Source organism: Megalopta genalis, chromosome 1, assembly GCF_051020955.1.
Source record: "Megalopta genalis isolate 19385.01 chromosome 1, iyMegGena1_principal, whole genome shotgun sequence".
Taxonomy (NCBI): Eukaryota; Metazoa; Arthropoda; class Insecta; order Hymenoptera; family Halictidae; genus Megalopta; species Megalopta genalis.
In genome coordinates, this window is record NC_135013.1 from 17,906,379 (window position 1) to 17,934,070 (window position 27,692).

A 27,692-nucleotide genomic window follows, 5' to 3' on the forward strand; every position below is an offset into this window, starting at 1 on the left:
AGTGTTACCCGGAGCGGGGACCGAGGTCTCGACCCTTTCAAAAACTAATCACCGGGAAGTAATTCGCGTCGGGGTCTCCTTCGAAAGGTTTCAGTCCTTTTCGATCATTTAGCCGGAGCGTCGGAGGCGTCGATTCATGGCTTCTGCTAATTCACCGGTGCGGGTTACACGGTTCGCCGATTGTGCGAGTTGCGGAGACAAGGTGGGAACACGGGAAAAGGTGGCCGGGAACGATCTGCATTACAAAACGAGCACTCTTCCGAGAGGTGTTCCGGCTCGGAACGCAGTTTCCTCGTGTTCCGGGGGACCCGATACAATTCCCAAAGTTAAACACTCGGTCTCTCGGGGGGAAACGAGCGCGGTTTCACGGTTCCCGATCGTTGCCGCGCTGCCCGAAGCGAGCAAGATCGCATTGTTCGTCGCCTCGGAGAACGCGGACGCCCTTCGACGAGACGGCGATCGGCCCTCACGATCGGGATTTTCAAAGTCGGTCGTACGCGTGCATGGAAATACGAGCCGGCGCGGCGCCGGTTAATTGGCATCGCCGAACCGTCGCGTAATTAGGAAGATCAAACTGTCACGGATCCGCGACCGTCGAGTGCCTCTCCGGTGACCCCGTTTCGGCTAGGGTCGCCGGCGAGCGGAGGGCGAAATTTGATTTCGAATGAACGCGAGACGGAACTTTCGGCAGTTTTATGCGCGCCGAAAATTTCCGCGGGACTAATTAGTCGCGAGACAGCGAACCGCGCGGCTATGATGCGGTCATTTTTGGACGACGTTCTGCGGGGGATGCGCGCAAAGTTGCGGTGCTTGTACAGGTTGAATCCCTCGTTAATTATGCCCGCGCGAGATTGCACGGCCGAGCAAATGATTCAATTCGAGACGATTCACACGTTTCAAATTTCAATCCAATGATAATCGCCGCGGCGTCCGTTGACTTTTGACGGTCGCTCCTCTGGCCGCGGTCGAAGAATCTCAACTGCCAAAGGCAACACACCACAAACTCATTTTTCACTGACACTGGCGCGCCCGAAGTTCCTCCTCGCCGGCTCGTTAATTCTGAAATCGACTGCGAAAGGGAAGAAACGAGAGCGCGCTTCCGGCTTCCGTGGAACGCGACGGCCGCACACGTCATCGGCAGCGGCCGCAACGGAATCGCCTCTCCGGCGTCCCTTTTCTTTGGCTCCCTTGTGAAGCGTGCTCCGTTCGTTAAACCGCAATTTCGCGGCGTTCTCCGGCGGCGCGGCGGGTCGCGCGCGAACGCACGTGTCGCAGCCGACGTTTTTGCAGCCGTCGCGTGTCCGACAACGCGGTCGCCTTTAAATATTGCAGTGTTTAACCAACGCGACGCGCGTCGCCGTAAAATAATAAAAAAGAAAGAGAAAAAACGTCGTTCTTTGCCGCGGCGACACCGAGGCCGGAGCATCGATTTACAAGGGCCGCTTTTAGACAACACACTTTCCTTCACGAACTGCCCTGAAAATCCCATCGTACGCCGAAGAAAAGCGATTCACGGGTACACGCTGCGAGCGTCCAAATTGAAATGCTAAACGTGACGACGTTCTTTGTAGGATTTACCGGGACTGAAATTTCCTCCTCTGGCAATTTATTTCGACTTACTGTAGACGGTTTTCGAAGACGCAGAAGAACCTCCGCTATTCGAATAAATGTTTCAATTCGATAGAAAAGCTGAAGAGTCTTTCGGGCGAGATCAAACCCGAGAGAGGTTCAACGGTCGGTCGCATCGGTTTCACGGAAGAAGAAACGTCGTATGACACAAACGATGGCGAACCAACGCGGTGCTTCGGTCGAAATGCATCCATAACGAGCGCGTCTATAATGCTTGTCGCACAGGGATCACGCCTAAATTCGAACTCGACGATGTTCTCGTTTCGAGGGTGCTTATTCGGTAGCATTTGCTGCAGAAACGCGGACGAATTCGCAGCCTGATCGTGACGGAGAGCTGTTATGTGAGACGGCGGTGCGCGCGCGTCCTCTTTTGAAGAACAGTTTATAATTCCGACGAGCGCGTTAGTTGGTCGACGGCGAAACAGGGCAGGAAGCTGGAGAATGCCGAGGATGATTCGACGGGACGAACGACAAAGGAACGTTCCCGGGCGAGACGCGGCCCCGTCGTCGTTTTTAATGAATCGAGTTTCCTTTCGGCGGGACGAACACGGGGCTCAGCGACGAGAAAAAGCGCGTCGATGCTCGTCGTGAAAGGAGCGACGACGCGAATGAAAGTCCGCCCAATTCGAGGGACTCGGGCCGGGAAAGAGGGATTTTTCGTCGCTCTCTTAATTCCTTCCGGTCCTTTCTGCCCGTGGATTCCCGCGGGCTTCGGGCTGCACGGGCCGCCGACGCTTTCGGCGATATCAAAAACACGGCCGGGAACGGTGACCCGTTGATTAATCTAACGAGCGGCTCGAGGAGCGAGTGTCCCGATTGTGTCGTGCTTCGACGAATTAAAAGACTTTAACGCGTCATTACGCCGCTCGACAAGATCTTCGTTAGCTCCTGTCACCGGCGCTAATAAACGTAATTATGTTTACGCGTCGAGGCGCGGCGGAGAACCTGTCCGGACGGGACACACGCGCGGACGCACACTACCACATTCGTCCTCGGCTCATTGACACGGTACCATTAACGAGATGTAATCTGTCCCGTTATTAATTATTTTTGTCGGCCGAGCAAAGGTGTTAGCTGGACATGCTACAGTTAGAAGCCCGATCAACTGGTCCAATATCAGAGTTATCTATTATGCAAATGCTTTTTGCACGTAATCTATGGCAACTCGTGTGCAAAGCGATTCACTGTACGCATTTAACGAAGATTAAACGTGCAACTGCAACCAAGTAATTGTTCTATTATGAGAATAATCGTATCGCCTTTCGTTGAAAATTAGTTTCGCGGACGCGTTGTTTCATTCTTGACGAATGAAAAACGGTGTTTGTTCAGCAACTTTCGAGCCGAGATCGAATGATTTGCGTCACCTAATAGAATGCTCTAGAGAAGCAGAACCTCTTGCCGCCACGAGAGTCAAGTATTATTTAAGAGCCGATTAAGAGGCGATGCCGTTCCTCGGACCAGCGACGCCTTCCATCGTGATTCGGTCTCTTAACATCCGAAGGCATAAGCCGATCATGCGAAGTACTCCACGAACAGCTTGACGCTGTGACTCACGTTCAATTTACATACTTTTACACGAACACTGTGGTATAACGCGGACGAATCGGATCGTATCCAAAAAACCTTCGACGAATTCAAACACGTCGGAAGATTGAAACATTCACAATTTTGGTTAAACTCGCTGCAGAAATCCGGCGTTTTCGATACACAAATTCTAGAATAATAATACGACAATACGAATTCTAGAATAATAATACAATCACGATCGAACAGAGTGCAAACGAGAGAAACGGGAAGAGAAACGTTAAAGCGATAAAACAGAATGAATTCTTAAAGATGATAGAAAATAAAACGATAAAGATCCAGGTGTTCGAAGACACGCGGAAGGCGTTAGGCGATCTAGAAGTTCTGTATAACTAGGACTGTTCCTTTCGGTTCGGCAAGAGTTCTAATCCCCGGATTCGATGGTCCGAAGCGTTTTCAGCGATGTGCTTCCCCGGTTGTCCCGTCGAATCGCCGGGGCCTCGACTTTTCCCCGGAGTCGATCAACACATCGAGGCACAAACGCGGCCAACCGTGAGCGATTAATTGGCCAGCGGCGCGCATCGGCATTGGTTTCTGAACGACACACGACCGGAACAACTGACGAACAAACGAACCGTGACGCGACCGGGGGGGCGGGACGGGGGTGACAACTACGTACATACATACGTAACGAGGAAACCAGAGCCGCGAATCGGCGGACGGGGTGCGATCGCGAGAAAAAGAGAAGAAGTAGACAGGCCGCGCGAGCCGGTCGGAGAAGGAACGAGGAGTAGAGAAAACGTATAGGAATTATTCGAGCGCGTCTAGCAGCGATCGATTAAATATTTCACCCACGGTTGATTTGCATCCGGCTAATGATATTCATAGATTCGGATTCTCCGTCCCAGCCGGCCGATATCCCGCGATTCTCTTCGGCGACGCGCGGCGATCGCCTTCCTATTACAGTAAATTCTCCCTAATTCGCGCTCAGATCGCGCGCAAAAATGGCCAATTTGGGAAGACGAGATACGATTAACACGTTGAATGCCACGGGGGTCACCGGTGACCGACACTTAACTTGGCGGTGACGCCGTGGGTGCCACCGGTGACCGGCGCGCCCAAATTGATAGAAATATATGTAATTTAAAAGAAATGTCAATATCTAAAATTTGGTATTATTACCATGGTCAGTTCAAACAGTGACCCCTGTCGCAATTAACATGTCAAACGTGGTTATATACACTGTAACTTATCTATTGCAGATAATATTTCAACGTTATATGTATCGCATAAAAGAAAATTCATCGCGGCGCCACGGACAATTTCTGTAAAACCGGCGTGGCATTCAACGTGTTAATCGCGGCTCATTTTCGTAGTTGCCGATTGTCAGCGATCATAAATTCCCAATTAATTAATTCCCAATCGGAGAGAATTTCTCAGCCCTCCCCTCACTTGTCGAACACTTCGTCATTTGGTCTACACCGTTTCCGTTAAAACTCAGTGGAACAGCTATTCTATTCTCGATCGAAATCGTCGCGACGATCCTTCCGCAGGCCAGCGTGTAGTCACGGAGAATCGGCGTAATCCGCGGTCGGAATTTATATCATGCTCGGAATTAATCGGGGACCGATAGATTCGTAAACACGCGACGCGTAACGAGTTTACGCAATGCTTCCGATAATTAAACTGCTTATTGTGCATTAATTATAGAATTTTAGGACTGCCTCGATACGCGAGCGCGGCGTAAATTAGAGACGCCGACGATAATCAGTGAGAAGGGTTTTCGCTTTTCGCGATAAGATACGAACGAATTCATCGCGCACCGCGATCGTAGCATTATGCAAAAAAAAAACGTGCAACAAACGTGACGAAGCGTTCGAGCTATGCGCTTTCGAATCGTTCCCAGATTTTTCTTTCACCGGTTTCAGATCAAAACAGTGTGTACAGTTATTCACGCGAGAAATATGTTATCTGTCATCTTGTTCCCCATTCATATCGAGATAAACATTTCGCTCGGCTGTCCACGGTAGACTGAACAGGCAACGACGCGCTCGTTCCGGCGTCTCTGCCGCGGAAGGGTTGAAAGAGAACGGTCCCAGGATCTCGCACCCCGGTTTTCTTTTTTCGTCTTTATTTCGCGACTCGTTATCTCGGCCCCGTAGCCGCGACTTCTGCGAACGGAGAGCGATCGTAATTTCCAGACAGCGATAAGGTTAAACGAGAGAGCTCTTCCGAAGCGAACCCCGATCGGGGTGGGGGGAGGGGGAGACAGGGGGCGAAAGTTCCCCGCGAGGGCGGATTAAGATCGGTTATCCGGGGGACCTCGGCCCGTTAGCTCGCGAGACAACGCTTTTAATCCCGCAATCACGGCCGAGCTTTTGTTTCCGATACGTCCGGAGGCTGGTTAATCGTTTCGAGAGAAAAAACCCGAGCGAGATTTTCCTCGTTGCTCGGCCGAACGGTCCGATTCCTCGGGGGAACGGCGGGCGAGAGTGCGCCGTGATTCTATCGTTTCGAACGGGATGATGGAGCGTCCTGAATTATGTATAGAAACGACCCGGCGAGACTGTGACCGGTTCCGAAAAATGGGATTCTTAGAGATCCCTTTCCCGGGATCGTAATAAGAAAGTGTTGGGCGCTGATATACTGGAAAAGCTTCCTTCCGAGTGTCGGATCTTTTCACTTGTCAACCGTCGAATCGAGATAAGAAGGGCTCGCTCGCCGATATAGAACGAATTAATGTTTCAGCGCGAAAGGTGGAGCAGCGCGAGAGTTGGCCCGGACAGGGCGAACGGAAGTTGTCGTTTATTTTTTCCTCGATAAGAATTCGACGGTTACACTGTCGCAATGTCTGCGGCGAGTTCTCGACGTCGACGAGATCTTTGCTATCCACGATTCTACCGCGTAGGAATTAGTTCATCGGGGCCTATTATCTCGCGACTGTTCCACTTTCCAGGCTCGCAACGATAGTTCCATCATTATCCGAACAGCGTTATCATAGGATGACAATGACACTGAAACCAGCCGAAGCCATCCTCTCGAAATGTACGATCGATTTTCGGAGCCGATCAGAGTCCGATTAACACGGGTCCCATCGCGGCTGATTCAGTCGTCCCGAGCGCATTAGTCCGCGATAAGCGTTGCCAACGATTATCATTGTTCTCCCCGGCTCGACCTACTCCAATTGCCATCGTTCGCGTCGGCAAACAGATTTTCCGCTCGGTCCAATGTTTCTCCAAAATAATCCGAGGAAAAATAACCGGCCAGCCGGACGCCGTCCGATCGCCTCGCGGAGTCGCGAGCCCGCCGTGGAATCACGTTCCCGCACGAACGATCGCGCCCGGTAGTCGATTTAACGGGCCGTCGCTTTTCAACGAGCCCGAACGGGAATAGATGGGGGACGAGAAGAGAAAAGAAGAGACGAGACCAGACGAGACGAGAAGTCGGGGAAGAACGTCGACGACACGCAGGGTTCTCGAATCGGCGAATCGGAAGCGGGATAAACAGAGAAGAGGCTCGTCGCCTGTGCGCCATCGAAAACCGATGCTCGGATATGCTCGCGCGAGACCCGCAGCTGCGGGAGAAAAATTGTTGTCGGAGCAGGTCCGGGGATCGAGACAGCTGTGCGGAGCCGGTCGGCGCATCTGGTGCGAACGATTTTCAGCCGCCGCAGCCTCTCCGTCGACGGAATTATTGCCGGCCGCGCGGGGACGTCGCGCATCTTTGCGGAACGTGACGTAAGACGAGACGCCGAGAAGGGGTCGAGAAGGTGCAGCTAATTTAATTGACGCTTCTTCGCGGAGCAGGTTGCTCCGCCGCTCGGACGAGCCGAGCCGGGCCGTCCGGCTGACAGCGCGGCACGCACGCGGCCCGGCCTGTGCACGCAGCTCTACGTGCCACGTGGGAAATCATGCGTTACACCGAATCCTATCCCGCGCCGATCAACCGGACGACGGGGTATCGCGGTGTCCGCGCGATCCCCGGCTCGTTTTCGCGACGTCGGTGGTCCCAGATAACAAGGCTCTCGTTCGCCGAGAGCGCCGAGACCGGCCGCCGATCGTGGCTCGCCCGGCACACACCCACTGTTTGCGTCAGCGACGGAACAGATCCGTCGGCATTCCGCGAACGAATCGCTCCGCCGTTTCTGCGCCGAGCCACGGTTATGCAACGAGATCCGCGCGCGAGGATGTTCCGTGGCCCCGCTGCTCGATCGAAGGTCAGGCGTTCTCCAGGCGTCTAGCGTCTCGGAACAGGGACGTTCAACCTGGCAACACCAGTTTCTCGGCAGGCCAAAATCTTGCGCGCGCGATTACTAGGCCGTTTTTCCTTTTCGCCACGGTTTTCGGAGCGCGTCGATTATCGAGTCCGAACGTGACTCCACGGAAAGTGAGTCGAGAGTCGAACGTGCCTCTGCTTTAAAGTTTCAGAGCCGTGGAACGTCTAGAAGGCTTAGAACGCTCGTGTGTGACCTTTGGATCGCGTGATCCACCGGTGAACTTTTCGCCTCCGCCGACTACCAATTACATGCCACTATCTCGAGTCCCTGAGGGAGGTGTTTCCTGCTTTCTTTTTTTTTTATTATTATTCTACTGATCGGACAACTGTACACTGGTCCCGATAAGATCGTGCGCAGCGGGCTCAGGGAGGTGGAGGATAGATCACTGTTGATACGACGACGAGATTTACCTCCGTAGTACGATCGGGTGTACTCGCGACGCGGCGCTGACGACGCGCGAACAGCAACTGGCCGCCTTTCGAATTCGCGGCTGGTTTGCACCTCGACGTTGGTTATCGCGCGACACGAGTGTCCCCTCCTTGCCTACCACGATCCCCCCCACTACTTCTTGGTTCTCTCGTTCTATCGCTCCTTCGTCTCGCTCCCACTCCCGGCGCCGCTCTCGGCCTGGTTCTCTTCCCTGCTCGCTCGCTCACTCCCCACCGGCACAAGTGGACTACTACCCTCCCTCGCATGCTTTTCAGTCGGTCTTTTGCTGCCTCGCGATGCACAGTCTGGTTCAGCGAGCCAGCGTGACAGAAGTCTCTGTACCGATCCTCCGGCGATTACATACTTGGGAGGGGAAAAATTAGATAGAACGATGGAGCAAAACGGTTTTATTTGGAACGAGACTGCGTTCTCGGGAAAATCGCGTTTGCAAAGCAGCTTAGTTTTTAGTTATGGTATAATGATGACTCGTTGTGCGACGTGTAACGCTTGTTCGAATTGTAAACGATACGCGATATTTCAAAATAGGATTCCAGGAGAAAGTTAGAAGTTGCTTTACCCGTCGTTGTTCCCAAAGAACTCCGTTGTTTCGTAAGAAATCGTTCGATTGTTACGAGACTGGGCTCTAATTAATGTGTTCCTTGTTATGATGATCGTACAGTTGACGGTTAGTAGTAATTATTCTTATTAGTAATTAAATAATTTCCATTGGAATTGAACCGCAAGCCGTGAAAAAAACTATACAGGGATTTTCTTCTCTCTTAAATAATTCCAACGACGAGATTAAATAATCCCATTGGAATTAAACCATAGACCGTGAAAAAAAGCTATATAGGGATTTCCTGTCTTCTTAAATATAATTCCATTTATGGAATGAAATAATTCCATCGGCAAAATGTATCTTCATCGATTTTCAGAAACAGAAACCATGCAGGAATTTCCTTCTTTCTTAAATAATTCCATCGCGTTCATTCTTTCTTCATTATTTAATTCCATAATTCCATTGGAACAAACCATGAAATAATTATATCGGAATTTAAACAATAAACCGTAGAAAACTGTATAGGAATTTCCTACTTGAATAATTTTAATTATAGAATTAAATTTCTATTTTGCATAAAGATACGCGGTTTATTTAATATTGGTTAATTTGAACTTCGATTAAAATCACGATCGTTTAGAATAGCAAGGGAACGTCCCTGTTAACACTTCCACGACCGTGCTAGAAACTTCAAAAACTTTCATAAAATTCATTTATTAATAAATATTATATAATTTAAAAATTTAAAATTTATTATTCATTATTAATAATATTCCATTCGATTAAACAAAAGTTACGAAACAAACTTATATGGCATCAATCACTTCATCAGCATTCGTACTTTTTGCAAGTCTTAATAAAATTAAGCAATCATTTTTAATTTTTCAGTAATCATCCATTCGGTCATCAATCGACTGAATTTAAAACGGGGAGATCTCCCCATTCGGTTGGCTAAGTGTTAAGACTTCTTTTAGAAGAACTTTGAAACTTTTACGGATTACATATTGCAATTAACTGTGTGTCTTGTCTTTTTCCGATCCAGACATGGAGACGAAATAATGGTAACGCAAACCGTTCTGTCATGCAACTGTTATATAATGTTGTTTCCGTGTCAGCAGTAATTTGTAACGCAATAATTCGTACACACACGCGTAAAGTTTGCTGCGAAAACAATCCGGCACAATGATAATAATATACAACCACCACGAATAATCAAACATCGATAGAGAAGCCAAGAATTTGAACGTTTCAAAAACTTCTTATCTAATCGGTGGTCGCGATTGTATTCGTTGAAATGATCGCCCGAGGTGTACGATTTCTTCGACTGCTTGTACTGCTTCAAGCACACAGGCTGGTGATAAGTGGATCCGAAGGTGCGAATAATCTATCTGTGCAATAAATTAGGACATATTAGTGTCTCGACACTTGAAGCTTCTGTTATGAAAAGTTCTTTATACTACGTAGCATGTAATAACCTGATCGGACATGGCTTGTTTAAAAGTGAATCTTTGTAATACAGTTGGTTTATAATATTTGTTAATTGTCTGTAGACAATAAGCATCCTATTTTTAGGTCCGATGCAAGTGCTGTAAATTCTCCCCAATTTTCCTTCAGCTTGTAAACAAAAAATGGACAATTTGGAAAGAAGAGAAACGATTATTCCAGTCTTACGGCTCGTTTGTATAGTCGCCGATTGTCAACGATTATAAATAAATTCAGATTCAAGGCACAAATAATCGTATCTCCTCTTCCCGAATTGTTCATTTTTGTTTACAAGCTTTCAATTCCAAAATATGTAGGACTAATGCATATACATTTCGCGATGGATGCTTTAACACGTTTGCCATCAGCAGCATCGCACATACGTGACATTCGAATTAATTTTATGCATATCGCTATGAACAGTTATGTAGTCCACGGTATATTATAATAATTAGTCCATAACTTATTAGAGTCCGTAACTTTCGTTTACTATGTTGTTCTAACATTTCGCAAAAGCGGAATAGATGTTTCATTTGCATGAAATATGCTGAAACATTTTTTTGACAATGAAGGTAGGCGCCGAAAAAAAGTGGTAGCAACGAACGTGTTGGAGACTTCGTTAAAATTCTGAAGATTTCCACAGAAAATTGGCTCTCGCCGGATTATATCCGACAAGAATTCGATTTATTTAAATAAAGAATCGATCGTGCTTTGAATACAGAAGGAAAAAAAACGACGATCCTTCGTGAAACAAGCTTTTGATGCTTGCTGATTTCCAGAGGGGTCGCCTAATTTCTTTCGGTCGTTAAATCGCGTGCATCGAGTCGGTGTTGCACCTTCGAGTCACGCCAGTCGTATTTGCAGCTCTTCGGCTCTGTTACTCTCTCTCTCTCTCTCTCTCTCTCTCTCTCTCTCTTTCTCTCTCTGTTACTCTTTCTCTCTCTTTCTGTTACTCTTTCTCTCTCTTTCTGTTACTCTTTCTCTCTCTTTCTCTCTCTCTGTTACTCTTTCTCTCTCTTTCTCTCTCTCTGTTACTCTTTCTCTCTCTTTCTCTCTCTCTCTCTCCCTGTCTGTCTGTCTCTCTCTCTCTCTTTCTCCCCCTCTCTTTCTCTCTCTGTCTGTCTCTCTCCCTCTCCTGGTGCGCTGCGGCGTACCGCCGGCTCTCTCGCATGAAATATCCGCGCGTAAACGCGGGTCACGTATCGAGCTATGCCAACAATGTTTCGCGAGCCGCGCAAACTTCTGCGGCTACGCGCGAATGCAACTCTGTTGTTGGGAACAGCGCGCGAGAGACCGCGTCCGCGATACGTTTTCCCTGGCCGCAAACGCTATGCGATCGGAGTTGATCGAATTATAGAGGCCTGCGTTTAATGGGCTCCGGAATCATGTCTTTATCTTTTTTACGCCATTGTTTACAACTTAAACACTTAAACAGGACTCGGTTTTAAAGAGTCCGTGAAACCTGAAGAGAGACGCGAAACGGAAGTAGCGGAGCACTGGCACGATTAGGACACTTTTATTTAGGACAAAATAACAAAAAAGAAAAAAAACTATATGACCTAGAGTAAGTATAGGTATTACTGCGGTTTCTCAACGAACGTGAACTTCGACAGAGAAAATAAGTCCTTTTACGCCAATAAATTGACAACTTCAGCTATACCTATTATTTTTTAATTTGAATATTTACTTTCCTCGAAATATTGGATCTTCGAAAGCACGAATTTCATTAAAAATCGGAATGTAAGGAAACCATACGCGTGCATATATTACCGCGGTTATGTATCTATTACTGCGAGCCAAATACTGTGGACGTTCCGATTACTGCGCGCCAAATATCGATATTAAGCATATACAAAGTTATGGAATTCATTTTTAGAAGATTACACGCTACGAAGTGTTAGATTTTATTAATTTTTTAAAATACCGTAATATTTGGGGCGTCCGCAGTAATACGCACACTTCACCTATTTAATCCTGACTTGAAGATCAGTTCTCCTGGTACAGGAATGCACAGTGTCGATGCGTTTCTCCTAACGTTTATTTGCTGCGTCCACTTTACGAAATCTCGACCACATCCGACGAATAAGAATTCGTAGAAGTCTTCAATGCGCGTGTAACACACAATATATGCCGATTATTTTCCGCCATTTCCATCACGAACTGGTTTGGAGGTACATACATTCTTGAGGCTTTGTTACACCGCTTGGATGTTGATTGTGTTCGCTGCTACCACCGGTGCAACACGACTTGCTTGGATATATACGCAATCTTCTGGGACCTATACACAGTTTTATTTGCACAAGTGTACGAACATTTCAATTCCCCGCGACAGTAATGTGTATGCGGATAGTTGATTCGGAACAAGTTGAACGTGAATGCTTCGTTTTGAAGGGAATGCAGAGAAGTTTTATCGCCTGAATGAAAGGAATCAGCGAGGCAACAAAACAGTGAACGCTTAAGTCATTTAGAAAGTCCCTGAATCATTTTTAGTGCCTGCTATCAATGATCGAACCGTGCCGGTTAAAAGCTTCGATATTTCCAGCCTGCACAAAGATGCTGCACAATTTCTCGAAGCGTCGACGCGGGGACTTATCAATGGCAGTTTATGTTTTAAGAAACTGCATCGCATTACGTCATGCACCGTTTATACGCACATTCTCTGTCTGCAACAGTTCGTTCAGCGTTCGAACGATTCATTCACCGATCGATAGTTCCGCATGTATGTATTTCTCTAGCAGATATATATATATATATATATATATACAGGGTGTCCCAAGAATGTCTCGCAATCCGGAAATAGCGGGTTCCTCGGATCATTTGAAGCAACTTCTTCCTTTACAAAAATATTCTCCGAGGCACCGTTAACGAGTTATTAACGAAAAACAGTGACCAATAAGAATCGAGTACGGCTGACGCGAGGCGGCCCAGCCAACCAGCGCACGAAGTCCACTTCCGCTCATTGGCTCGGTCGCCTCGCGCCAGCTGAGCTGGGATTTGATCGCCTCGACCGCTGACGTCATTGGCTCGGCCGCCTCGACTGCTGGCGCCGTTGGCTCGGCCGCCTCGCGCCAGCTGAGCTGGGATTCGACCGCCTCGACCGCTGGCGCCGTTAGCTCGATCGCCTCTCATTGGTCACTGTTTTTCGTTAATAACTCGTTAACGGTGCCTCGAATAAAATTTTTGTAAAGGAAAAAGTTGCTTCAAATGACCTGAGGAACCCGCCACTTTCGGATTGCGAGACATTTTTTGGGACACCCTTTTATACTATAGTATAAAAATACAGCGGGGAAAAAAAAAATATATATTTTTCCCGCTGTATTTTTATACTGTTGTTTGCGTTATCGTTCCAATGTTTCTATAGAATTCATCTGCGAAGAGTAAAAAGAAAAGGCAGAAATATTGTCTGTGGCACCAGTTATATGCAGATACCCTTTGATTCATGAGATGCAGCGACAGGTGAGAGAGATGACAGTTTCGCGGGATTTATTCCGATGGCAATGACGTGGGATGAACAAAGGGAGAGAGTTCGACAACGGTTGAAATTTCCATCTAGCGCGCTTTCAACTTTTTAAAAATGCGTTCTTCGAGGAAATTAAGGGAAACATAACGTTGAACGCGACAGATAAATGTTTGCTTCAATAAAATCGTAGTCTTGTACAGAAGTTAACTTCGGTATTTCGGTCGCGCGAATATTCAGCACTTTTATCGACCGAACGAAACTCCGCAGACTTCTTATCAGTTACGACCGATAAGCCGCGATAATTTTATTGAATCTTGAGTCATTCGCGCGACGACGGTAACGCTATTTCAAGCAATCGTTCAACGTCGAGACACCTTTATAGCCGTACTGCGGTGATATTTCGGTCCGGACTTACATTTAAATAATCTCGCTCACCCGAACCAGCTTGCCGGGTATAAAAAAAGCGAGATGTAATTGATTCTGTAGAAATCGGAGAAGCTTTCGTAACCAGTGTGGGAATTTCGATATCAGAAGTTAAGATAAAAACGAGGTCATCGTTAAATGGCCACTCGGCTCTAATTGGGTTAATGCTTTGCATAACCGGCAACACGCTTCTCTTAATCTTTCAATGCCATACAATTGTGAACATTTCTGTCAAAAAACGGAGAAAAAACAGAGAGGACACCGTTTTATTCTGTTAGCAAGTTAAGGCCGATTTATATCTTCCGTGCAGGCACGGAACGTTTACAGAACTGTTCGTCTCAGATGAACATTATTGCGGGTAAAATGATTCAACTGTTTATACATACGTATGTAGCGTCGCGGATCGCTGCAGCACGTGTCGTTTCAGACATTTGAATGGATTAGAATCATAATGACGTAAGTCAGATTTTCCTCGTGGCGAGAAACAAGTATCGTTTATTAACACGTGTATTGTTTACTGGTTAAATTTATTCTAAAGATAATTTTGAGTTAAGTCAATTTATAAGAACTGTATAATTTATTTCACTTGTCTCTTGTAGATTACATTTGTAATTACATTACAATCTCATTTGTAGATTACATTTTAAGACGTAGATCTAAATTGTCGGAAACGCGACTTACGCCACTATGATTGTAACCCCTTCCTTTGCGGGCCGACAGAATATTTTGCCCGAATCGATACGCAAATTGTCCGGAACGGACACGTTCGTATGATGTGCATTTAGTTCGGACGAAAATCACGTTAAAGACGAACGCGTGACGCAATTGAATTCAATATGCATAACAAGAAATTAATGGAGTTAGTATGAGATTATTGCTTTTTATACAATAAAGATTCCTAAGGAGGTTGTTCGGAAAGAAATGGGAAAAATTATGAATGTAATTTATGTATTTTTTATTTTCCTTTATGGGATTATACAAGGTGTCCCAAAATTATGGTATTTCCGGAAAATGAGGAGTTCCTGAAGTGATTTGAAGCAACTTTTTGAGACGTCAATATACAGGGTGTCCCACAATTATGGTACTTCCGGGAAATGAGAGATTCCTGAGATTATTCGAAGCAACTTTCTCCTTTACAAAAATTTTTTCCGAGGCATCGTTTACGAGTTATTAGCGAAAAACAATGACCAATGAGGGGCGAGCCTAGCGCTATGCGGCCGAGCCAATGAGCAGAACTGGGCTTCGCGCGCTCGTTGGCTGGGCCGCTTCGCGCCAGCCGTGCTCGCCTCTCATTGGTCATTGTTTTTCGTCAATAACTCGTAAACGATGCCTCGGAGAACATTTTCGTAAAGGAAAAAGTTGCTTCGAATGACGTCAATAATCTCTAATTTCCCGGAAGTATCATAATTTTTATATTTTTATTTTTATTTTTTATTTTTATATTTATTCATATTATACACGTTTATTTGTAATTAATTTTGCAGCCAACTCGCTAAAAGCGAATCCTTACATAAAATACAGTTGAAGTACTGGTACCACTTTGTAATGTGTGGTTTTACACACTTGTTGCGAAAGATGCGTTAACCACACCAGGTGAAAAAAGAAGAGAGAAGAAAATCGCGAGAAGATGTAATATAGTTGTGTAAAGTGCATATATCGTTAAAATAATTTTATCTACACGTTCTGGATACAACCGAATTATTTTTAGGTATATCCAGAATTTGTACGTTGAAAGAGAGACTTGCTATGGTCGCAGTTGCCTAATACGGACTGATGATATAAATACTAGATACATTTCTCTGAACCGAACCGTTTCTGGAACGTCCCGCGGCTAAACGGATGATACAAATCGGCTTGTAATCGTGCAACTTTAATTTTTGGCGCGGCGAGAGAAGAGACGCGCGACGGTGGATCGGTAATCGATGTAAATCCGACCGATTTTTTCGAACTTCTTTTCAATTCGCGAACACAGCGCGCGATTCACCCGGAACGTGCATCGAAATAATCCGCTTTTCTGTAATGGCGATCGCTATTTCTATCCTGTTCGAGTCACCTAATCCTCGATTTCCGGTCTAGACCGTAGACGTTAACGAAAGGCAAAAAGGAAGGAGACGAAGGAGAGGAAATAAAAACAGGATAAAAGAGAGAGAAACGTATGGGAACGAGGGTGGATCGGGGCAAAAAGGCGAAGAAAAAAGGAATGGGGAGCAGTCGCCATTTTTCGAAATCCACAATACCGTTCGTTGGACCCACGACGTGGAAGCATACGTTTGGATTAGCCGGCGCAGAACCTTCTTCCACCGCCCTCGCCACTTCTTTTCCCTCCGTTTCGATTTTCCACGTTAATTAACCGGTGATTAATTATGGCGAGCTCGCCCGATAAAAAGCTTTCCCCCTTCGTTGGGAAATCGTGGCGTGCTGGTCAGTCAAGAGCCACACGATCATTTACCGTCCCGTTTCCCGCCTGTTTTTGAACCTTTTCGATCCGTGTTCGATCCTCGTTCGCAGTGATTTATCGTTTGTCGTACCACTGTTACGCTTCTCTTCCACGGCCCGCTTCGTTTTGAGTACGCGATATCGGTTAATTTGCGTTCAAGACGAGTTTTTCTCTCTCTCTCTCTCTCTCTCTCTCTCTCTCGATATTGACCGCAGAATCGCAACTAGTCTTTTGCATCTTTGAGCATTTCATCATTCAACGGTTCAGCTTTTCAATTGCGAGAACGCTTGCAAAAATTTATGAATGACGACAGCGAGCATGAACGATGGTTTTACGCGTCATTCGCGATTCAATGGTTCGTAGGCCAGTTTCTTGTTTTTGTTTCACTGATTTATCTTACATTTTATTTCATGATCGACTGTGTTGATATAAAACATATTACACTATTATATTATATTATATATATTATATTATTATATTATATTATATTAATTATTATAATATTATGTTATAATTTTTATATTATATTATATTATTATATTATTATATGTAATATATATATATATATATAAATAATAATATAATAGTGTAATATGTTATATATATACACTATTATATTATATTATATATTATATTATTGATAAAAAACATATTACCGGTTGGTCCAAACTGTATCCATTATGTTAATTTTTGCATTACTATGTTTATTTCAGCACCAATAATTCGTGTTTATTCGAAGAGACGTTTCGAAGAACGCGTTTACGAAAGTACATTCAATACAGCACAATCAAAATATTCGTCGACAATTCACGTTAACATCGTCATGCTCGAGTCCCGCAATTTTTTCCGTTTAATGAAGATTATTTCTTACAGAAACATATTAACTAGTTAGTTGTGACGTCTATTTTTCAAAGCGCACAGCTATATATATGTCGCGAAAATCAAGCCGTGACGAGTATACTCGTCGAATACAGCTAACTGGTCAATCGAATTTACTTAAATTTAATGAAATTCGGGCACGCGCGTCGAAGAATCGATATTGTGACAAATCTCGGCGCGCATAAGCGTCCGTAGCGTGAAATGAAAAGAAAAACAGATTTTAAAGCCGGGCGAACAACCCTTATTAACGACGTTACGGCGGTTAGAGTGTCGCCAAAAGTTGCGTGTAACTCTTGTATTTACAAGCTCGCAGAACGAGCCCAAAATAATCCAAATTTCCATAAACATTCCCTGGCTAATAACTAGCAGCAACTTCTCCGAGCAGCAAACGATTAACCATAAACCACAAAAGCTTGCCCGTCCATAAATCATACGTGCCCTGTTGTACACAGCGCATCTCTGCCCGGCCATCCTGAAGCGCCTCGTCACTCACGCTCGACGCTCGAGAACTTTGTTCGTTCGTCTACAATATTGTTCACTTTCCCCAGCAGGCATAAATTTCATTCTAATTTCATCGTGGCTCCGATGGGCGGCCCGGCCGCGCAACAACTTTCGAAATTGTTAGCATTTCACAGCCACCGGGCGGGCTTAAGTTCCGACCTCTCAGCCATTTGCAAAATTTTCGCTAGTAAACGCTAATTGAGCACGCCGTAGCTGTCGCGAAAAATCATGCTCTTCTCGCGACCGTCCCGCGGTGCTACGCGAGAGTAATTGTTTAGTGGAGGTTTCGGCTATAATGCTCGCGAAGTCGACGCGGGTCAAATTAAGTGTTCATAGGTATTGCGCGACATTTGACTGTTATTATTTGCGGCTCCTTGATACGCTTTTTATTCTAATATTTTACACAAATATATTATATATTATATATTATATATTATATACTATATATTATATATTATATATTATATATTATATATTATATATTATATATATTATAATATTTTACACTTCATTGGCTCTGATGAGTTTTATTTTGTAATAATATATAACTTGATGATATAATAATAATTAATATTATATAATAATGTATTAATAATATATTAATAATAATATAATAATATATTAATAATATATTAATAATATATTAATAATATATTAATAATATATTAATAATAATATAATAAATAATATAATAATATATTAATAATAATATATTAATAATAATATAATAAATAATATATTAATAATATATAATTTAATAAATGACTTTTATTTTAATGCGTAACTATTGACAAAGAACATTTTCTTTTGATCTGAAGAAAATTGTTTTGTTCCCCGATTTCTGCGTTAACAATACAATAAAGTAAAATCTCGATCGTGTAGAGTGAAATTGAAAAAAATTGATACAATAAAATTTGCTAACTATAATACTATGTACGAAGTAGTAACCGTAATACTTCGGATGAGAACGTTTCTGCTCGCGAAAATTACGAAGGTACATCAAAGAAAATTCATTCTGATAACAAAATGATATCAGGAAATAGCAGTTGACGTTTCGAAGACCAAAGCATTGTTGAAATTGTTCGGAAGCGTAGATTAGGCGCCTGCGTCGGAACAGAGGTTCGCGAGGGGAGTGTTTTAAAGATGACAGGCGGGTTATATTCAGCGATGAGGTTGTACTTAGCAATTCCATGGTATCGAGCTCGCGAACTTTATTATCAGACCTCGTACGCTTTCGGAGCCCGGAATCGGGCTTGGAATTGTAACCTCATCAGTCTGATGTAGCGTAATCTCTCTGACTGAAGGGAAAAAGGGCAGCAACTTTTGTCATTCTGTTTGCGCGCCGGGGATGATACGCGGCCGCACTGGAAGCCACGGATATAGTATCGTGGCTGTCTGGCATTTCAAACCGAAATTCTCCGTAATCGGTTTTTTTTTTTATATTTTTAATCGACCCCGCGGTTATCGGTTGCGCGGCCGAATTTCATTGTTGCCAACGATTTAACCGCTCCCCGGTCGAATTTAACGACGGTGTTGGTGACTTTTGCGGACGCTATCGTACGCGTTTTCGATTTAAACGTTCCCCGGATAGATACTGATCGAATTTTTGCGGATTGTGGTAAACGGCCGACGAATCTTCATGAAATTTCGCTTTTTCATAGAACTTCGTTAGCGTACGAGAGATAGAGAGAAAGAGAGAGAGAAAAAATATCACGCAGCTGAAAGCTTCGGGGTTGTTAAAACTGTTCGATAACTGAAAATAACCGTGACGACCCGGTTATGTAAAATTGACTAATTTCTGCGGTGAAGTGTTCTAGAATGTCTGGATAGCAAGTTGCTACGATTAACATTTTTATATTGAACTTGTTCTATCGCTGGCGATCACTTTCCAAGATGCAGATTACAATTAAGCTTTTAGTACGGCAGCTTTTATATAGTTATACTTATATATATATAAGTATATATAAATATATAAATATATATATATATATATATATATAATATAATAATATAATATATATAATATATATATATATATATATATATATATATATATATATATATATATTATTATATATTATTATATATTATTATAGTACATATTATAGAATATAAAATATATACTATATAAACTATATATATAGTTTATATAGTATATATTTTATATAGTATAAGCTTTTAGCATATCTGAATTTGCATGTCTTATTCAGCTCCATCTGCATTGAGCTTACAGAGAAATGTCCAGCTTAGTGGTAAACGGAATAGTAATTATGATAATAATTAACCTTTTAGCTGCGCGGCAGGATTTTACGCGAAGTTGTATCTCTGTACAGCGTTCGACGCGGAACTGCGCGTAAAACCACTTTAGTGGCGTGCCGTTCAAAAAGATGAGATTCGCGGAAGCCACTATAGTGGTCTACGGTAGTTAAAAGGTTAATGAAATAATAGTACATCGACTTTATACATACAGGGTGCCCTATAATTACATTAACACTTTAAAAGCGGTGATTCCTGAGGTGATTCGAAGTGACTTTTTCCTTAGCGAAAACGCAATCCGCGGCTTTGCTTACGAGTTATTAACGAAAAACAATGGGACCAATGGGAGGCGAGCTCAGCTGGCGCAAGGCAGACGAACTAATGAGTGGAACTGGGCTTCGACGGCTGCTCGTTGGCTCAGTCGCCTCGCGCCAGCATATCTCGGATTGCATTTTTGCTGAAAGGTAAAAATTACGTAAAATTACCTGAGAAATCAACCCATTTCGGGTGTAAACATAATTATGGGACACCTCGTACAATATACATATGCTTATACATATACTGATTTTTACTATTAAACGTCACTCTTATTGAACACAGCAGAACGTTTCAGATCCCAATTATATTTTATATATCACAACAAGAATAAATAGATGTCAAAAAGCAGATGACGATATATTAAGTAAACAGTCATTAAATATTTTCTGATCGCGTCTTCCTTTAACTAATACCGAAAAGTCAAACAAAAGTGAAGCTGTGCACAATATTATTGAAGTTGCTACGTTGTCAAATTACAAGCAAGAACGTGAATAGAAATATTACATCGCGAAACAAAAAATTGAAATTCGAGAAAATCCGGAACTACGAAACTGATGACGATATATTAAGTAAACAGTCATTAAATATTTGCTGATCGCGTCTTCCTTTAACTAATACCGAAAAGTCAAACAAAAGTGAAGCTGTGTACAATATTATTGAAGTTGCTACGTTGTCAAATTACAAGCAAGAACGCGAATAGAAATATTACATCGCGAAACAAAAAATTGAAATTCGAGAAAATCCGGAACTACGAAACTGATGACGATATATTAAGTAAACAGTCATTAAATATTTGCTGATCGCGTCTTCCTTTAACTAATACCGAAAAGTCAAACAAAAGTGAAGCTGTGTACAATGTTGCTACGTTGTCAAATTACAAGCAAGAACGCGAATAGAAATATTACATCGCGAAACAAGAAATTGAAATTCGAGAAAATCCGGAACTACGAAACTCTAAATAAAGTCGAAAAATGATGAAATTGCCACACAAATTTATTACACACAATCGCCATCAACCAGCATCAACATCATCAACATCATTAACAGCAACGACAACAACAACTATAATTACTTCAATCAATTGCCGGTTCAAGGTCATTACAGAATTATCTTCCCCATAATTTCCAGCGAACTCTCCCCTCGGTTTCTCGCGTCTTCCCGCGAACATGCAAGCGTACCAGCCGCCGAGACCTCAGACACGTAGTTAAGCACGGTATAAAAATGCGCGGAAGTCCTTTGCATAATTCAGAGACGGTAAAGTGCCCGTAAGTGGACAATTAATTTCCCTCCGACCGGAGGTCACCGCGATCAGTCACCAAAGGCGCCGATCCCGCATTTAAGATCGACCAGCGCTGAACTGTAATCCTGTTTTTGTGGTTAAAATGATTTCAGCGTTATTCCAATGTTTTAGGTTACGATCGATTGGTTAGATAGTCGATAGGTTAGATCGTTGCACTCATCACGACGTTAGGCTAAAATATTGCGAAGTCAGAAATATATTCAGGTTTTCCCAAAATATGGTACTTTTAGGAAATTAGGGGTTCCTGAGGTCATTTGAAGTAACTTTTTCCTCAGCGAAATTGCAATCCGCGGCTTTGTTTACGAGTTATTAACGATAAACAGTGACCAATGGGAGGCGAGAGCAGCTGGCGCGGGACGGCCGAACTGGACTTCGACCGCTCGTTGGCTCGGTCGCTTCGCGCTAGCCGAGCTCGCTCCTCATTGGTCAGCGTTTTTCGTCAATAACTCGTGAACGATGCCTCGGAGAAAATTTTTGTAAAGGAGAAAGTTGCTTCGAATAATCTCAGGAATCTCTCGGTTCCCGGAAGTACCATAATCGTGGGTCACCCTGTATATTGACGTCCCAAAAATCGAGATGGCCTCCATTGAGAAGTTCGAACTAACGTTTTTAGATCGCTATGTATTCATTCAAAGATGGAAGAATTACGTAATCGTCACCCTGGAAACTGATGAATTCTTAGAACAGAAGGAAATGTAATTTACCATGCGTATACAGTAAATTCCCTCTAATTATCTTACAGTTTGAAAACAAAAATGGGCTACGATTATTCGAGTCTTGCACCTCGTTTCTACAACTGTTAACAATCGGCAACTATAAAAACGTTTGTCGCGAGGCTCGAACAATCGTATCTCCTTTTCTCAAGTCGTCCATTTTTGTTGACAAGCTGAGCGTCAATTAGGGAGAATTTACCGTATCTCTGTAAAAAGAACCTTTCTTTTTAAATCGGACTTTTGCACATCGTGCTCCCATTATCGGGCAATGTGAAAGCAAATTTCTGGTCAAAATAAAAGATTTATAGAACGGTTTTTTTGCCGCCTCTGCGCCACTGCGCGCCGGTGGCCCTCGCTCTACGTGTTTTCGTCACGTTTCAATCCAGTCAGGTGGCCATTTTTTATTTCTACTTTCACGCCGCATTTCCTCCCCCCATCCGGCCCCCGTATCCTGTCTGCCCCTTTTCTCTATCGGCGTTCGGTCGGTCGGTCCTCCGCACCCCCATGGCCCAGGTCTCGACGAAACCGTTCCACGAAATCTCACGCGAGGGATCGCCGGTCGACTTTTCACCTTCAACCTTCGCGACGACCATGATAGAGCGGGGGATCGGTCGCCTTCCCGCCGATAAGGCGGCCGCCGAGCTGGTTTCGATGATCGATTCGTCAAGACGTCGTCGGCCGGCTCGTTTGTCCGCGACGGAGGTTTCCTTGCGGAAAACGCGGCACCCTCTCGACCGGGTGGTCGGCCAGGTAAAATATCGAGGGGCCGCGGCGGACTGCCGCAGCGAAAATTAATCGTGTCCACGACTATTTCCGATTTCCAGACCGCCGATCCTCCCGCGCGCACGTACGCGCCGCTGAGATATTGGGGCGATCCCATCGGTAATTATTTCCATTAGTATTTGCCCGGCTATCTAGGCGCCGTCGACATGAAATTGTTAATTAGAGAGATCAATTAGACGTTGCACCGGCAAAAACTGCTGTTGCCCTGCACAATTCCCGTCGAACGTGGATCGCTCGGTCGGGGTTTGATTTGATAATAACAATGTTTAAAATGCGATTACTGATTAGAGTGATCTGTAGTTATACAGATGCGAAGCAACATTTTTGCTGTTTGTTTTTGTTTTAACCTGTCTAAATTGCGACACCGAGAGAATGTGTACTTTGAAGCAATTGGATGACAGAAATCCGTGTCGCGTAGAATGTAATTGTATTTCGTGATTTTAAATGTATTGTTTTACGTTTTTAGCCAAAAGACAATGTCTTAGATGGATAATGATGACTTTTATGCGTTAGTTTGGTTCGTCATCTGAAACATATATTTATTACCGCCCTCCATCAATGTAAAAAAAAGTAGAACCTAATCTTAAGTTAAGGATGAAAAGTACACTTAAGGGGCGTTCTCACCCTTTTAACGTTTCATTGAAAATGAAATGGAACAATAAAATGTTTAAACTTTAGAGCAAATGCGACATGAGCTTCCGTAGTCCGATCGCTTCCGAATTTGCCGCACATCGTGTGTTCCGAAATAATATAAATAATTTTCGATCAATTTGATGGGCGATTTTCTTACTAAATTATTTCCGTGGACTTGTGACCACTTGCAAAGGAGAATGGCCGATTTTGGACCTTAATGGGAACGAAAAATTTGATCACAGGGTATGATTCCATATCTTCTACAGATATCTGCTAAGCTAATAAATTAGCGAATCCTATAAAAATTCGTTTCATTTCGAACTAAAGCGCATCGCGTGAATTTAGAATAGCCTTCGCAACTAGCATATAAGCCTCCGCAATAACTGAGTACTTGATACAACTTTACCAAAAAAAAAAAAGAAGAAATAATTTCGTTATCTCTGTATGTTTCCATCGAGGGGGTGTTCTCACCCTTTTAACGTTTCATTGAAAATGAAATGGAACAATAAAATGTTTAAACTTTAGAGCAAATGCGACATCAGCTTCCGTAGTCCGATCGCTTCCGAATTTGCCGCACATCGTGTGTTCCGAAATAATATAAATAATTTTCGATCAATTCGATAGGTGATTTTCTTACTAAAGAATTTCCGTGGACTTGTGACCACTTGCAAAGGGGGATGGTAAAAATCGACCAATTTTGGACCTTAACCTTTTGAGCTCTGAATACTCCTGGCCGAAACGGTTCGTAGGGACGGAGCGCGGCTATCGCTGACCATCGCTGGGGGCGGAATACTTTTTTGCCACACCGAAGTGACTATTCAAGGCGCAAACAGTAATAAATTATAGCGATTCTTTTGCAGAAGGTTAAATAATTGATCTTCCGATTCAATGTCCGATGACAGTGATTCGCTATATTCTATTTCACTGTCGTCCCTTGTGAAATATTCCTCAAGATTTGACATTTTGTAGGGTGTCACGAATAAAAAAATAAAATCGAACAAGTTATATTCCGCATTATCGTTGTTGACGCGAGCAAGACCGTGAGGTTCTTACATTCGCAAGACGATACTGCTGACCGAGTCGTTTCGAGTGCTTTGAGTCACGAAAAGGTGACGGTGCAGGTAATTATTTTGAAATCTAATTTGTTAGAGAGTGGGACATCAAATGGGATTTCCGTTTCAGAAATTCCCGGGGATTTTTATGACCCTAATATCGCCCAACCGCTACCTAAGGAAGGCAAATTACTAACGAGTGCCCCTGTATTAATTTTACACGAAAATAACTGCATATCGATTGAAAAAATCGACAAACGCATATATGCGCCCTTAGTCCAGGCCGACGACTTAGAGAAAACACATAAATGCGGCCTTAGGCTACACGGATGACTTTCGCCAAACGCATATATGCGCCCTTAGCTCAGGCCGATGACTTAGAGAAAACACATAAATGCGGCCTTAGGCTACACGGATGACTTTCGCCAAACGCATATATGCGTCCATAGAGCTCTAAGGGTTAATGGGAGCGAAAAATTTGATCAGGGTATGATTCCATATCTTCTACAGATATCTGCTAAGCTAATAAATTAGCGAATCCTATAAAAATTCGTTTCATTTCGAACTAAAGCGCATCGCGTGAATTTAGAACAGCCTTCGCAACTAGCAAATGACTCGGCTAAATAACCGAGTACTTGATACAATTTTACCAAAAAAAAAAAAAATAATTGCGTTATCCCTGTACGTTTCAATCGCCTAACAACATCGAGTATGCACATTGTACACGCACCGTGAACAGAGCTTTTGAGAGCAAGCAGCTCGCACAGAGCGCAGAAATGAATTTTTATGCCGGGACATGCGATTGCATTACTCGTGCACGAACGACAGTTAAAAAATAAAAGAATGGTTAATTTGTTGCCAGCACGTGATTCGATAACGTGTCCGATGACTCGGGAATGCCGGCGTGTATTATGCAACGTTCTCGGAGGACTATCGACGCTCGTTTCTGTTCCCGACACACAGCAGCAGCTTCCTCCCCGAGTCTTTGAAACAAGTTCAACACGGCCACTCGTGTTTTCGAGCGAAACCGAGGCCGGGTGATTAATTCCGTGTCACGTTCGCTCGTTAAATCATAGTCCGCGGGGCCCCGATCAACAAGTGTTGCTTCTCGAACGCCGCCGTGCAGAAACACGGCCCGCGGAAAAATAGAAACAATAAAGGCGCGGCTGGATCCGTTGGCTGGCAGGGATTCAACGAGAAACCTCGCGCCGATGGCGAACCGAATAAGACGGTGACGGAGCGACGCTGATAACGACTCCTGTCCGGTATCCCCCGATAACCTGAATTACGGTCGGCTGGGTGTCCTGAATGTATTCATTTGCGCGGCGGAATACGAGACCTCGCCGGGTGTTCGCTAAATAATGAGGTTTCCTTTTACCCACGTTTTCGTTCCTTGCCGATAACGAAGCACTTTTTTTACGGGATCGAGGCCGGACGATTGTACGGTCACCTCTGTTTGCAGAAATCGTAAGCTGCGAAAGAAGTCGGAGGTAGATATGTAGATACGTACTCTTGCGGTGAATGAACGAGGAGACAAGGATAGAGCTGCGTAAAATTCAACGGGAGAATATATGTAGAGAGTTTTATTTGAGATAGCGTAGGTACAGAGTGGTTTCAATAATATCGTCAAAGGAAACGTCTCTTTGTTGAAAATCTCATTCGCGTGGTTAAATATTCTTGGCTTGATGGGATGTGGTACTCGAAATATTTGGAATATAATACGTGTCGGGTAAAGTAAAATCAATTATTACACAATCGATTACACCACTTCACTTGTACACTATAAATATTGCGATACATATGTGTTATATCGATTACATAAATTGTAATCAAGGAATGTAAACTTTATACTATGAGAGTGTAAACTTTAATGTAAACTGTGTGTAATGTAAAGTGTAAACACTTTATACTATTTATACTTTAGACTATTACGCAAAAATTAATATAACTTAGCGTTGAAAAGATGATCGTCTCTATTTAAATAAATCAAATTAAACCATTAGATCAGTCAGCTGCATTGCCCACACTTTTCTCATTTTAGCTATTTTTGGATGAAAATAATAAGATGAGAAAAGTGTGGGCAATGCAGCTGACTGATCGAATGGTTTAATTTGATTTATTTAAATAGAGACGATCATCTTTTCAATGCCAAGTTATATTAATTTTTGCGTAATAGCCTAATAATGCATGGGTAACTTTATAGTATAAAGTTTACATTCCATGATTACAATTTATGTAATCGATATAATACATATGTATTGCAATATTTATACGTATTATATATTTTATTATAATATAATATTATTATTATTATATATAGTGCATATATATAGTACAGTATAATATTATTATTATTATTATTATTATAATATATATTAATATATATATTTTATTTATAGGTCATACGGTGTTCGATATTTAAAATCTGTATTTTATAGTTGGTTCGATGATACTTTCTCATAGAGACGTATTTGACATCGATATTGAATTTTACTTTAGGCTTGGTCGAGTTGCAAAAATACTAAAGTTATTGACACATATAGCCTGATCCTTCGTTTATTCAATATTGATGTATTTTTGGTAATTCTGGAATATGGGTTGAAAGTTGTTTATTGCTGAGATATGGTCAATATTTCAGGTCTAATCTATTTTGTTTGCTTAAAATAAAGCGCGGCTGGAGACTACTGAGATTTTTAGAAGAATATTTCCATACGATTCATTGAACGTGATACAAGTTGATACTCGCGTAATACACTCGTTAAATAAGACAAATTACAGCAACAAATTTATATACTAACACACCTAAATTTCTAAAACACGAAACCGTGTGTACTCTGTGAAAGTTGCTCATGTATAAAAATCGAAATTCGTAATAAAGATCTGTATACTATAATATCTTTTTATGTATATGTATACTATATTATATATATAGTATAGTATAGTATATATATAGTATATATATGTATAGTATAGTATAGTATATAATATGGTATATATATAGTATAGTATAGTATATAATATAGTATATATATAGTATA

General features: G+C 43.1%; 2 protein-coding genes across 9 annotated transcripts in view; one reads left to right on the forward strand and one right to left on the reverse strand.

The window, feature by feature from the left end:
• LOC117222115 (E3 ubiquitin-protein ligase MYCBP2) overlaps positions 1–27,692 on the forward strand; it is a 409,723-nt gene that overhangs the window by 29,141 nt on the left and 352,890 nt on the right. The window lies entirely within an intron of this gene.
• The window catches only part of LOC117222493 (uncharacterized), a 312,588-nt gene that overhangs the window by 17,308 nt on the left and 267,588 nt on the right, over positions 1–27,692 (reverse strand). Inside the window, exon 1 of one of the 3 annotated variants that reach the window (XM_033474218.2) lies at positions 7,840–7,923. The exons of the other annotated variants lie outside the window; for them this stretch is intronic. The gene's annotated coding sequence lies outside the window, so the exon portion shown is untranslated. Of the gene's footprint in view, positions 1–7,839; positions 7,924–27,692 lie in introns of those variants that run through there. 3 annotated transcript variants of the gene reach the window in all.